This window comes from Anolis sagrei, chromosome 2 (genome assembly GCF_037176765.1).
Source record: "Anolis sagrei isolate rAnoSag1 chromosome 2, rAnoSag1.mat, whole genome shotgun sequence".
NCBI lineage: Eukaryota > Metazoa > Chordata > Lepidosauria > Squamata > Dactyloidae > Anolis > Anolis sagrei.
This window is the reverse complement of record NC_090022.1, coordinates 10847214-10859976: the sequence shown is the minus strand read 5'-3', so window position 1 is coordinate 10859976 and position 12763 is coordinate 10847214. Positions and strand designations below refer to the sequence as shown.

The window sequence follows — 12763 nt, the reverse complement described above, 5'->3', positions numbered from 1 at the left end:
ATGATAATAAAGCTATACTAGGACTTTCTCAATTTTCATATTCTCTAAATACTTTCTCCCAAAAATTATTTACATATTTACATTGCCACCACATGTGTACATATGTTCCTGGTTCCTGACACCCTCTCCAGCAATTTTTTGAATTATTTTTATTTATATATGCTATTCTTTCTGGTGTCAGGTACCACTTCCATATTAGCTTATAATAATTTTCTTTAACTCGTATTGATAGATTTTTAAAATGTCTTTGTCTCCATAATTGTTGCCACTCTGTTTTGTTTATTTTTATCCCTAAATCTTCTTCCCAAACCTCTTTAACGGTATTATTTTTTGTGTTGCCTTCCTTCATTTCAATTATTATCTTATATATTTTACTAATTGTTCCTCTCAAATTTTCATGCCCTTCCATTCTGTATTATTTTTGCTTCCATTTTTATTATTTTTTTCCCAATTTTTAAACCATTGTTCTAATTGTATACAATGGAACCATGTCAATTTTATTACTTTAAACTCTTTCCTAATCATTTCCTTCTTCATTCCCACCTTTATCCAATCCCCTATCTTGTCTAAAAAAATTTCCCTTAACGTTTTATCTATTACTTTTTTAAGGTTTTTTGGAAACTTCTTTGCCCCTCTCTTTCAAGTGGTGAGAGTGTCATTCATGGTGGATTCACAATTGCAGGAATTTAGCTATTTCAAATTGAGTCCATATTTTTGAAACACTCTGTATATTTATTCCAACCTAAAGGTTAGGAAATAGTTCATATATCCCCTGCCACTTCTCTAAATTCTCATTGGTGAAGAAGCTGCAGCTCCCTTGTAAAAGCCAGGCAGAATTACACAGGTATTGGAACCAGAGCAATTGGCTGAACAAAGGGACAGTCCACAGAATGGTATTTCCAAGAAGTCTCTGTGATTGCGGCATTTGACCAACAGCTCTTCCCTCTGGCGCACTGTCTTCTCACTCCTCACAAACCGGGATGGTTAGGAGGCAATATCCACTCCCTCAAGAGTGGTGTTACATGGATGTCTGCAGACGTTCCTTTCTTTGTTTCCTTCTCTGCCTTCATTATTGTTTTTATTTACAGTCATTATCTTTCCAACCTTGTCATGCAAAACTGTAACAATCTCTGTAGCACTTTGAAATTAGTTATAGGACTTTCTACTTTGGAGCAGAAAAATCCAACCTTAAGTGAACATTGGAAGAGAGGACTGGAGGCTGGGGGAGAGAAATAAAAAGGAGGGGGCGATTGTGAAATGGGTGGTAGCAAAGTAGAAGGCAAACATTGGAATGTGAACAGAAAAGTCATCCATTCCCTCAAAAGAAGGAGACAGAATAAAAAGCCAGGCTGTGCTGAGGAACAGGTAGCCTCTGGAGCATATGTTATTCACCTTCCTTTAGAGGCCCCTGGCAGTCAAACAGTGTCCATCTTTACTGATCTAGGGGTGGGGAGAAACAGCATTTATATCCTATTTTCTTCCATTTCTATGTTGTTTTAAGGATCATTTCAATCTTATACAAATTCCCTAGAGTAATTATCACTCACACTGTTTCTGCCCTTCTTCACAGCAGATAACTGGAACACCAAACACAGGAAGCATTTGGGACACAATGGAGGCCTTCCTAGACACCAGCAAACCCACAGAGGAGATGGAGATTCTGCCAGAGAAAGGCCCTACAAATGCAATGTATGTGGGCAGTGTTTCACCCAAAATATGGGACTTACGCTTCACAAGACCCTCAGTGTTGGGAAAATCCATTGCAAATGGAAAGTTTCAGCAAAATGTATTGCTAATTACAAACTGCCAGATCTAAGACAAGAAGAAATCTTTGAAGGAACTGAGGATTTCATAAGCCAGGAGTGTGGGAAATCTTTTATCCAGAGTTCACACTTGGTGAGCCACAGAAGACTCCACACATCAGAGAAGCCATACCAATTTCAGGAGTGTGGAAAATGTTTTGCTGAAAGTTCAGGCTTGGTGAAGAACAAAAGACTCCACACAGGGGAGAAACCATACCAATGCCAGGAGTGTGGGAAATGTTTTGCTGACAGTTCAGCCTTGGTGAGCCACAAAAGACTCCACACAGGAGAGAAGCCATACCAATGCCAGGAGTGTGGGAAATGTTTTGCTAAGAGTTCAGTCTTGGTGAAGCACAAAAGAATCCACTCAGGAGAGAAGCCATACCAATGCCAGGAGTGTGGGAAATGTTTTGCTGACAGTTCAGTCTTGGTGAGGCACAAAAGAGTCCACACAGGAGAGAAGCCATACCAATGCCAGGAGTGTGGGAAATGTTTTGCTGAAAGTTCAGTGTTGGTGAGGCACAAAAGACTCCACACAGCAGAGAAGCCATACCAATGCCAGGTGTGTGGGAAATGTTTTGCTTACAGTTCAGTGTTGGTGAGGCACAAAAGACTCCACACAGCAGAGAAGTCATACCAATGCCAGGAGTGTGGGAAATGTTTTGGTTGCACTTCTGATTTGAAGAATCACAAAAGAGTCCACACAGGAGAGAAGCCATACCAATGTCAGGAGTGTGGAAAATGTTTTGCTGTGAGTTCGGCCTTAGTGAAGCACAAAAGAGTCCACACAGGAGAGAAGCCATACCAATGCCAGGAGTGTGGGAAATGTTTTGCTGTGAGTTCGAACTTGCTGAAGCACAAAAGAGTCCACACAGGAGAGAAGCCATACCAATGCCAGGAGTGTGGGACATGTTTTGCTGTGAGTTCCACCTTGGTGAATCACAAAAGACTCCACACTGGGGAGAAGCCTTACAAATGCCAGGAGTGTGGGAAATGTTTTGCTCTGAGTTCACATCTGGTGGAGCACAAAAGACTCCACACTGGAGAGAAGCCATACAAATGCCTGGAGTGTGTGAAATGTTTTGCTCAGAGTTCACACTTGGTGAGGCACAAAAGACTCCACACAGGAGAGAAGCCATACCAATGCCAGGAGTGTGGGAAATGTTTTGCTCAAAGTTCAGCCCTTTTGGGCCACAAGAAAGTTCACACAGGAGAAAAGTCACACAGATGCATGGATTGTGGGTAATATTTTACTCAAATTTCATCCCTTATAAAGCACCACCTAATTCACACAGGTTAAAAAAACAAAAAAATGTCAGTACGTGGGAAATGTTTTTATTGGGCTTCATACTTTTTGAACCATAAGAGACTATACAGGAGAGAAATCGTCATAACAGCTGGGACAGAAGTAATAAAATGTGTTGCAACAGGGAAATAGTGGGTTCTACACATTCTGGTGCTGTCAGCTATACATTCAACATTTCCCAATTAAGACACGTGATTCCCTTGGCTTTAAGTAAGGTTTGGCTTGACTTATTTAGCTTTGTTTGACTTGGAACTGTTTCGGAGAATACTTTTGCTTCTCTGGACACCGGTATCACCGTGGGACTGGACTGTCTTTCCTCTGGTCAGCCTTTGTGGGTAAACATCGGATTTCAAACACAACCCTTTGAGAAGTTCTGCCTAAGATTTGGTAGAGTCCCCTTTCTTGCCTTTAAATCCCTAAATTGGGGTCCTGTTCTTGGAGCAGCAGAAAGCCAGCTCCTTGTAACAATCCTTCAGAGGGTTAAATACGATTGTCATATTACTTATTTTTAAAAAAACCACACTGTATATCCTCAAGTATAAGCCAAGTGTTTCAGCCCTTTTTTAAGGGTCAAAAAGGTCCCCTCGTCTTATACTCGGGTGAGAGTCCTGGCGGGAAGGCGTGGGGCTGAAAAAAGCCCTTCTTTAATCCCCATGTCTTTCCGCCAGGACCTTCACTTCTTGCCGCACACAGGGTGCCTTTCCAGGCAATTACCAACTCTGCCGCTCCTTTGATATGTATTTCCCATTTCACCCCCACGTAGTATAAAAGCCGCCTTGGAAAGGTTAACGTGCGTGCAACAGAAGGAGAAAGGGAGGTGTGCACGCACACGGCAATAACATAGAGGGAAGAGCACACCTCCTTCCACCTATCAAAATTCATGCGCCCTCCAGCAGGGTTGCTGTGCAAAGAACAGAGAGGGTGCATGCCCGGCAAGAGGAAGTAAAGGAGGGGGCACGTGCATCACCCCTTTCGGCAGCACACGCACCCCCCTTCCCTTGCCATGCATGCACCCTCTCTGCTCTCCACACAGCAACCCAGCAGAGAGCAGAGAGGTTCGTGTGCACGTCAAGAGGAAGAGAAAGGGTTGCGAACAGGAAAAAAGAGAAAGGGAGACTTCTTCTCCAGACCTTCGATCATTTCCGTCCCCCTCCTCTGGACACATTCCAGTTTCTCGACATCTCCCTTCAGTTGCGGTGCCCAGAACTTGACTCGGTATTCCAGGTGTGGTCGGACCACGGCAGAATAGTTATTCCATGTTATGTGTTCAGGCAAATCGAACATGACTTTGAGGGCAATGAGGCAATGCACCTCTTTTATGAAGGTTAAACAAAGGCTTTTTGTTTTATAGCAGTTGCTGTGTGATCAAGGATACGACTTTGTGAGCAAACTGTGTCCTATTAAATAAATAATGGCAGCAGACATAACTTCAAATTGAAAACTTCATTGTATTCTAATTCAAGTCAGAAAAAAATAATGGAAGTGCTTGTTTATCAACTACATTTTTGACTTAGACAATGCAACCTCAAGCTTTGCTCATAAAAGGTGGGAATCTATCTCCTGACAATACGTGAAACCACAATATATAATAGATTGCATTTAAATGAGAAAGGAATGGATGGATGGACAGACAATATCCCTCTTATGGGCTGAAAATGGGGAACTACAATTTGCTATTTTTTTGTTGGCAAATGAAGATCCTTTTGTTTCCTCAGGCCTTTGGGGGTGATTGGACAGGAACAAAGACCTTCCATGTTCTGTGTTTTCTATATTTGCTGTTCTTCCTTCCAATGGTCTGTGCTTTATTTTATTTTAGTTATATTTTAAACTTTTGCATAATGAAAAAAAAGCTGTATCAATTTTATCTCCTGTAAACCTGGAGTTCTGACTGGGAGAAGGGATGAACAATGATTAAGGTAAAGGTTTTCCCCTGAGATTAAGTCCAGTTGTGTCTGACTCTGCGGGTTGGTGCTCATCTCCATTTATAAGCCAAAGAGCCGGTATTGTCCATAGACACCTCTAAGCCATCTGGCCGGCATGACTGCATGGAGCACCATTACCTTCCTGCCGGAGTGAAACATATTGTTCTAGTCACATTTGCATGTTGTCAAACTGGTAGGCTGGCAGAAGTTGGGGCTAACACTGGGAGCTCATGCCTCTCCCCATATTCGAACCTGTGACCTTTTGATCAGCAAGTTCAGCAGCTCAGTGGTTTAACTCAATGTACCACTGGGCAATGATAAACAATAATTAATAATTAATCATTCTCATTGGCGTTCATAGAATCATAGAATCAAAGAGTTGGAAGAGACCTCATGGGCCATCCAATCCAACCCCATTCTGCCAAGAAGCAGGAATATTGCATTCAAATCATCCCTGACAGATGGCCATCCAGCCTCTGTTTAAAAGCTTCAAAAGAAGGAGGCTCCACCACACTCTGGGGCAGAGAGTTCCACTGCTGAACGGCTCTCACAGTCAGGAAGTTCTTCCTCATGAAGTGTCCAATGGTTTGAAGTGGCCTCTGCTGCAAAATCGCAAGCTTCAGAGAAGCCGCACTCTTTCCACCTCCACAATAATGATTTAATCGGAGTTGGACAGTCTTACCATTAATTACAGCTTTATGTAAATATTCAATACCATTTACTCTACTGATGCCTCAATATAATTTTATTGGTGTCTATTTTTATTTTTGAAGTTGACCAGTAGCTTCTGTATTTCCCACTTTTGGCTTCTACTTGGCTTAATACGTTTTCCCGATTTTTTTGTGGTAAAATTAGGCGTCTCGTCTTCTATTTGGGTCGGCTTATACTCGAGTATATACCGTATGTTGTGAATGAAGCTTCCCTCCCTTGGCAGAGTGTGGCTTTGGAGAGCAGGGGATTCCTCAAAGGCCGTGGGCAAGGAAGAGCCTGCTTGTGGTGGGTGCTTTGGTTGTCTCTTCCACCCAAGCCTGTCCTCCTCCTCCTTGGGAAAAGGGAGCCCTGGCCCTTGACCCCAGGCTGAGACCTTCTTCCTCTGTTGTGTAGATGGAGGCTCTGCTCTGCTCCCTGGACTGATGGATTCCCCTTAATGCTCAGTGGGGTTGGGCAGCAAGGGTTTGGCAGGGAGAGAATACACCTAACTAACTCTCCTATGAATAGGGATTGTTTTCCTCCCTGACTCTGTCTCTGCCTTCATCTTTCATCCTTTGGTTGCAGGGCTTTGGAGAGATGCTCTTCCCCCTCCTTCCAGTGGAACCTGGGCAAGGAAGGGTTAAGGGGAGCGAGTGTGGTTCCCAGAGAGGCAGGAAGGAAGTGGGCCTCCTCAGACCTTCCTTTCCTGCCCCTCTAGGAACCAAACTCCCTCCCTTCCACTCTTCCTTGCCTGGCTGGGAGAGAAGAGAAGAGTTTCCCCCTTTGGCCTCTCCTTCTCTTCCTCCTTCCTCTCCTTCCGGTTAGGCTTCTTCCCAGACCTTCTTCTCCAAAGGGCCAAAGAGGGGCTGAAGCCTGGAGGGAGGGCCAGGACTTGGACCAGGCCTGGACTCAGGTGGGAGTGGGGGTCACCAGATTCTCCAACCAGGGGATCCTTGGGAGAAGGGAGAGGCAGGCAGAGAGAGAGAGGGGGGGGGCAGGGCTTTCCCCTTCCCCTGCCCACCCACTCACCTGCCTCTCTGGCTCCTCTTTCCCCCCCTATAAGTGTTTAAATAATGCAGAGTTTCTGTTTGTCATCTGGATTTCCAAAGTGCCTGAGCATCCTGCCCCCAGAGATGGGGAGCTGGGTCCGAGAGTGTGGGGCAGAGACCTCTTCCCAGGCGGTGGCCCTGGCGGAAGGCTTCCTCCTGAGTCGGGCAGAGGACGAGAAGCAGGAAGGACAGGTGAGAGCATTCCCTCTTGGCTTCACTCACCTTGGGACCGATGGATAAACATACATCCTGCCTTCCTTCCAAGATGGGACCGATGTGAGGGAGAAGCCGGACTCCCTCGGTCTCTTTCCCCCTGCTCTGCCCCTCCTGCTCTCACCTCCAGATCCACTGTGAGCTCAATTGCTGCTCTGCTCAAATTTGATGACCCTGATCTTTCTCCATACTCCATAATAGTCAAACTACAAAAAGGAGATTCCATCTGAACATAAGGAAGAACTTCCTGACTGTGAGAGCTGTTCAGCAGTGGAACTCTCTGTCCCGGAATGTGGTGGAGGCTCCTTCTTTGGAGGCTTTTAAACAGAGGCTGGGTGGCCATCTGTCGGGGGTGCTTTGAATGCAATATTCCTGCTTCTTGGCAGAATGGGGTTGGACTGGATGGCCCATGAGGTCTCTTCCAACTCTTTGATTGTATGATTCTATGATTCTGCTCTTCCAGACCCAAAATATCTGCATTGAAGTCCAGCCTGATGTCCATGAATCCGAAAGATCTCACTCAAGCACCACTCAGCACCTCCAGCAGAAGGATCTCAAGCAGGAAGGAGATGGGGCTGCAGCCTTGGAGGGTAAGAAGGAACCCTTCCGGGAGTTTTGGTGTTTTATGGCTATGCAAATTGGCCTTCAGGGGATTGTAGCACAACCACAAAAAGTTTGAGCCAGAGAAGGCATAGCTGTAGGATCATTTCAGCTTGAAACGAGTATATAGGTATGATCAGCTATGTCAGCTCCAATGGCTGCCGATCCAGTTCCGAGCACAATTCAAAGTGCTGGTTTTGACCTACAAAACCCTATTCGGTTCCGGCCCAGTGTATCTGTCCGAACGCATCTCCCTCTACGTCCCACCTGGGAGTTTAAGATCTTCTGGGGAGGCCCTGCTCTGCACTCCGCCTCTATGACAAGTGAGATTGGCGGGGACGAGGAGCAGGGCCTTCTCGGTGGTGGCCCCTCACCTATGGAATTCACTCCCCGGGGAAATTAGGTCATCGACATCCCTCCTTTCCTTTAGAAGGAAATTAAAAGCATGAATTTGGGACCAGGCATTTGGGCAATCTGGCAGATAAATAAAGGACGACGACGACTGATAGGAATGGACAATGTGGAATGAAGTTACGGACTCTGAGTTGGCGAACGTTGAGCATGAGATTGGTTTTATTGACTGTGATTTATATTGATTGTTTTTAACTGTTATAACTGTTTTAATTGCTGTCTATATAGGTTTACTTGTATTATTGTGCAGGCATCGAGTTGTGCCTTTTGGAAGCCACCCTGAGTCCCCTCTCGGGGGTTGAGAAGGGTGGGGTAGAAGTACACGAAATAAAGTGGAACTCTCTGCCCCGGAGTGTGGTGCAGGCTCCTTCTTTGGAGGCTTTTAAACAGAGGCTGGATGGCCATCGGTCAGGGATGTTTGAACGCAATATTCCTGCTTCTTGGCAGAATGGAGTTGGACTGGATGGCCCATGAGGTCTCTTCCGATTCTATGATTCTATGTAACCTCTGAGACATCTCTATGTGAGCAGCTTTCCACCCCTTGCTCTCTCTCTCTCTCTCCCCCAGGGGCTGGAATGATGTCGTTGCCAGATCCTCAGTCGGTTCTTCCCCTTTGTGATGGAGTGGAAGTGAATCAGGTGAGCAGAAGGATTCCTGGGAGAGGAGGAAGGGAGCTGCCTGGGGGTCCTTTCTTCCAGGCTTTCTTCCAGAAATGTGTTCTTTTTCCACCAGGGCCCAATTGTCTTTGAGGACGTGGCTGTCCATTTCTCTTTGGGGGAGTGGGCTCTCCTGAGTCCTGATCAGAAAGCCTTGCACTTGCAGATCATGGAGGAGATTCATGAGATGGTGGACTCTCTTGGTAAGGCTCCCTCACTGATGGGGATTTCTGTTTCAAAATGCAGCATCCCAATCAGCAGCTCTCTGGATTTATCAGCGGTTCTTACCTCTGGTGCAGAGTCCTGTCATTCCTCACAAACCGGGATGGTTAGGAGGCAGTATCCACTCTCTCAAGTGTGGTGTTATGTGGGTGTCACTATATCTGGCCAAGTTCTGCAGGGTCCATCCTTATTAAAACAGGGGTGGGGAGAGGAGAGCATTTATATCATCTTTTTCTTATCCATATCTAAGTTGTTTTAAGGATCAGTACAATCTCTTAGACCATTACCCTAGAATCCTTATGACTCACACTGAAGAATTATTGTTTCTGTCCTCCTCCTTCACAGCAGATAACTGGAACACCAAACACAGGAAGCATTTGGGACACAATGCAGGCCTTCCTAGATGCCACCCAAACCACAGAGAAGATGGAGGTTCTGCCAGAGAAAGGCCCTACAAATGCAATGTATGTGGGCAATGTTTCACCCAAAATATGGGACTTATACTTCACAAGACACTCAGTGTTGGGGAAAGCCATCTTAAAGAGAAAGTATCAACAAAATGTGTTGCTGATTACAAACTGCCAGATCCTAGCCAAGAAGTAATCTTTGAAGGAATTGAGGATTTCATAAGCCAGGAGTGTAGGAAATCTTTTATCCAGAGTTCACACTTGGTGAGCCACAAAAAACTCCATACAGCAGAGAAGCCATACCAATGCCAGGAGTGTGGGAAATGTTTTGCTGACAGTTCAAACTTGGTGAAGCACAAAAGACTTCACACAGGAGAGAAGCCATACCAATGCCAGGAGTGTGGGAAATGTTTTGCTCAGAGATCACACTTGGTGACGCACAAAAGACTTCACACAGGAGAGAAGCCATTCCAATGCCAGGAGTGTGGGAAATGTTTTGCTCACAGTTCAGCCTTGGTGAAGCACAAAAGACTCCACACAGGAGAGGAGCCATTCCGTTGCCAGGAGTGTGGGAAATGTTTTGCTGACAGTTCAGGCTTGGTGAGCCACAAAAGACTCCATACAGGAGAGAAGCCATACCAATGCCAGGAGTGTGGGAAAGGTTTTGCTCGCAGTTCAGCCTTGGTGAGTCACAAAAGACTTCACACAGGAGAGAAGCCATACCAATGCCAGGAGTGTGGGAAATGTTTTGCTCAGAGTTCAGGCTTGGTGAGTCACAAAAGATTCCACACAGGGGAAAAGCCATACCAATGTCAGGAGTGTGGGGAACATTTTGCTCACAGCTCGGGCTTGGTGAGGCACAAAAAACGCCACACAGGAGAAAAGTCATACCAATGCAAGAAATGTGGGAAAGGTTTTGCTTGCAGTTCAGACTTGGTGAGCCACAAAAAAGTCCACACAGGTGAGAAGCTATACCAATGCAAGGAATGTGGAAAATGTTTCACTCGCAGCTCACGGTTGGAGAGCCACAAAAGACTCCACACAGGAGAGAAGCCATACCAATGCCAGGAGTGTGGGAAATGTTTTGCTCAGAGTTCAAACTTGGTAATGCACAAAAGACTCCACACAGGAGAGAAGCCATACCAATGCCAGGAGTGTGGGAAATGTTTTGCTTACCGTTATATCTTGGTGACGCACAAAAGAGTCCACACAGGAGAGAAGCCATACCAATGTCAGGAGTGTGGGAAACATTTTGCTCACAGCTCGGTCTTGGTGAGGCACAAAAGAGTCCACACAGGAGAGAAGCCATACCAATGCCAGGAGTGTGAGAAATGTTTTGCTCACAGTTCAGACTTAGTGAGCCACAAAAGACTCCACACCGGAGAGAAGCCATACCTATGCCAGGCGTGTGGGAAATGTTTTGCTCAGAGTTCATACTTGATGAAGCACAAAAGAGTCCACACAGGAGAGTAGCCATACCAATGCCAGGTGTGTGGGAAATGTTTTTGTTATCTTTCAAATTTTGTGAGGCACAAAGTCATCACACTGGAGAGAAACCATACCAGTGATAGGAGTGTGGGAAATATTTTGCTTGCATTTCCTATTTGATGAAGCAGAAAGGGTTTTACACAGAAGAGAATCATGTAGGAGTGCTGGAGTGTTTTCCTTGGAAGTCATCACTTCTGAAACACCAGAGCATCCATACAGGAAAGAAACTGTACAAATGCCAGGATTGTGGACAGTGTTTACTCAGAATTCATCCCTTGTGAGCCACCAGAGAATTCATACAGGAGAAAAAACACAGAGATGCCCAGATTGTGGGAAATATTTTGGTTACAGCTCAGCCTTTGTGAAGCAAAAAAGACTTCACATGGGAGAGAAGCCGTACAAATGCCAGGAGTCTGGGAAATGTTTTGTTTGAAGTTCAGCCCTTATGAGCCTCAAGAGAGTTCACACAGGAGAAAAGCCACACAGATGTATGGGTTGTGGGAAATGTTTTCCTGACACTTTTACTGACCCTACAAAGCACCACCTAATTCACACAAGATAAAAAACAAACAAATGCCAGGCTGGGTTCATACTTTTTGACCCATTGGATACTACATACAGGAGAGAAATCATTCAAAGAGCCGGGACAAAACTAATAAAATGTGTTGGTTGCAAAAGCGAAATGGTGGGATCTGGACATTCTGGTACTGTCAGCTATACATTAAACATTTCCCAATTAAGACGTGTGATTCTCTTGGCTTCAAGTAGGGTTTGGCTTGACTTGTTTGGCTTTGTTTGTCTTGGGACTATTTCGGAGAATGCTTTTGCTTCTCTGGACACTGGCATCACTGTGGGACTGGACTGTCTTTCCCCTGGTCAGGCTTTGTGGGTAAACATCTGATTTCAAACACAACCCTTTGAGAAGTTCTGCCTAAGATTTGGTAGAGTCCCCTTTCTTGTCATTTAAATCAATAATAATAATAATAATAATAATAATAATAATAATAATAATAATAATCTTTATTTATACCATGCCACTATCTCCCCAACGGGGACTCGGGGTGGCTTACATGAAACCAAGCCCAGACAAAACCAAAACCATAAGCAACAAGCAACAGCATCATAATTACATAACATGAATACAAAAACAATATAACATTACAATAAACACAATCACAATGACAGTGGGTGGGCCACATATGCAGGATAAAATGTTTTAAAACTCGAATGAGATAAGAAGAGGAGCAAGTTATTTACAACTCATAAAAAACACAGGGTTATGAAACCAGACTTTCCCATTGGGAGGAGGGGGTTGTGTACTCCAGTGACAGAAGCGTTGAGGGGAGCAGTCGTGTCATGTTGTAGACCTGCTCACCAAAGGCACTGCAGAAGAGCCAGGTTTTGAGGTTCTAAAGGTTTCTAAGGTAGGGGCTTTCCTGATCTCTCCAGGTAATAAGGTGAGGTTCTGTTCTTGGAGCAGCAGAAAGCCAGTCCTTCAGAGGGTTAAATACTATATATACTCATGTATAAGCCAAGTGTTTCAGCCCTTTTTTAGGGTGAAAAAGTTCCCCTCAGCTTATACTCAAGTGAGGGTCCTGGTGGGAAGGCGTGGGGCTGAAAAAAGCCCTTCTTTAATCCTGGTGGGACCCTCACTTGAGTATAAGCTTCTTTAATTTCCTGCTTTTGCACCAGGACCCTCACCTCTTGATGCATGCTAAGTGAATGAAGCTTCCCCTGCCTTGGTAGAGAGTGGCGTTGGAGAGCAGGTCTTGCAGCAGGTGATATCTCAAAGGCCGTGGGCAAGGAAGAGAATGCTTGTGGTGGGTGCTTTGGTTGTGTCTCCCACCCAAGTCTGTGTTTCTCCTCCTTGGGAAAAGGGAGCCCTGGGCCTTGACCCCGAGCTGAGACCTTCTTTCTCTGTTGTCAGTGGAGGCTCTGCTCTGCTCCCTGGATGGATGGATTCCCCTTAATGTTTAGTGGGGCTGGGCAGCAACGGT

At 45.2% G+C, this 12763-nt stretch overlaps 2 pseudogenes; both read left to right on the top strand.

The window, feature by feature from the left end:
* The window catches only part of LOC132766168 (zinc finger protein 208-like), a 146698-nt pseudogene extending 143596 nt beyond the window's left edge, over window positions 1-3102 (top strand).
* Window positions 3103-6433: 3331 nt separating this feature from the next.
* Window positions 6434-11506, top strand: LOC137094760 (zinc finger protein 271-like; annotated as a pseudogene).
* Window positions 11507-12763: the final 1257 nt, after the last annotated feature.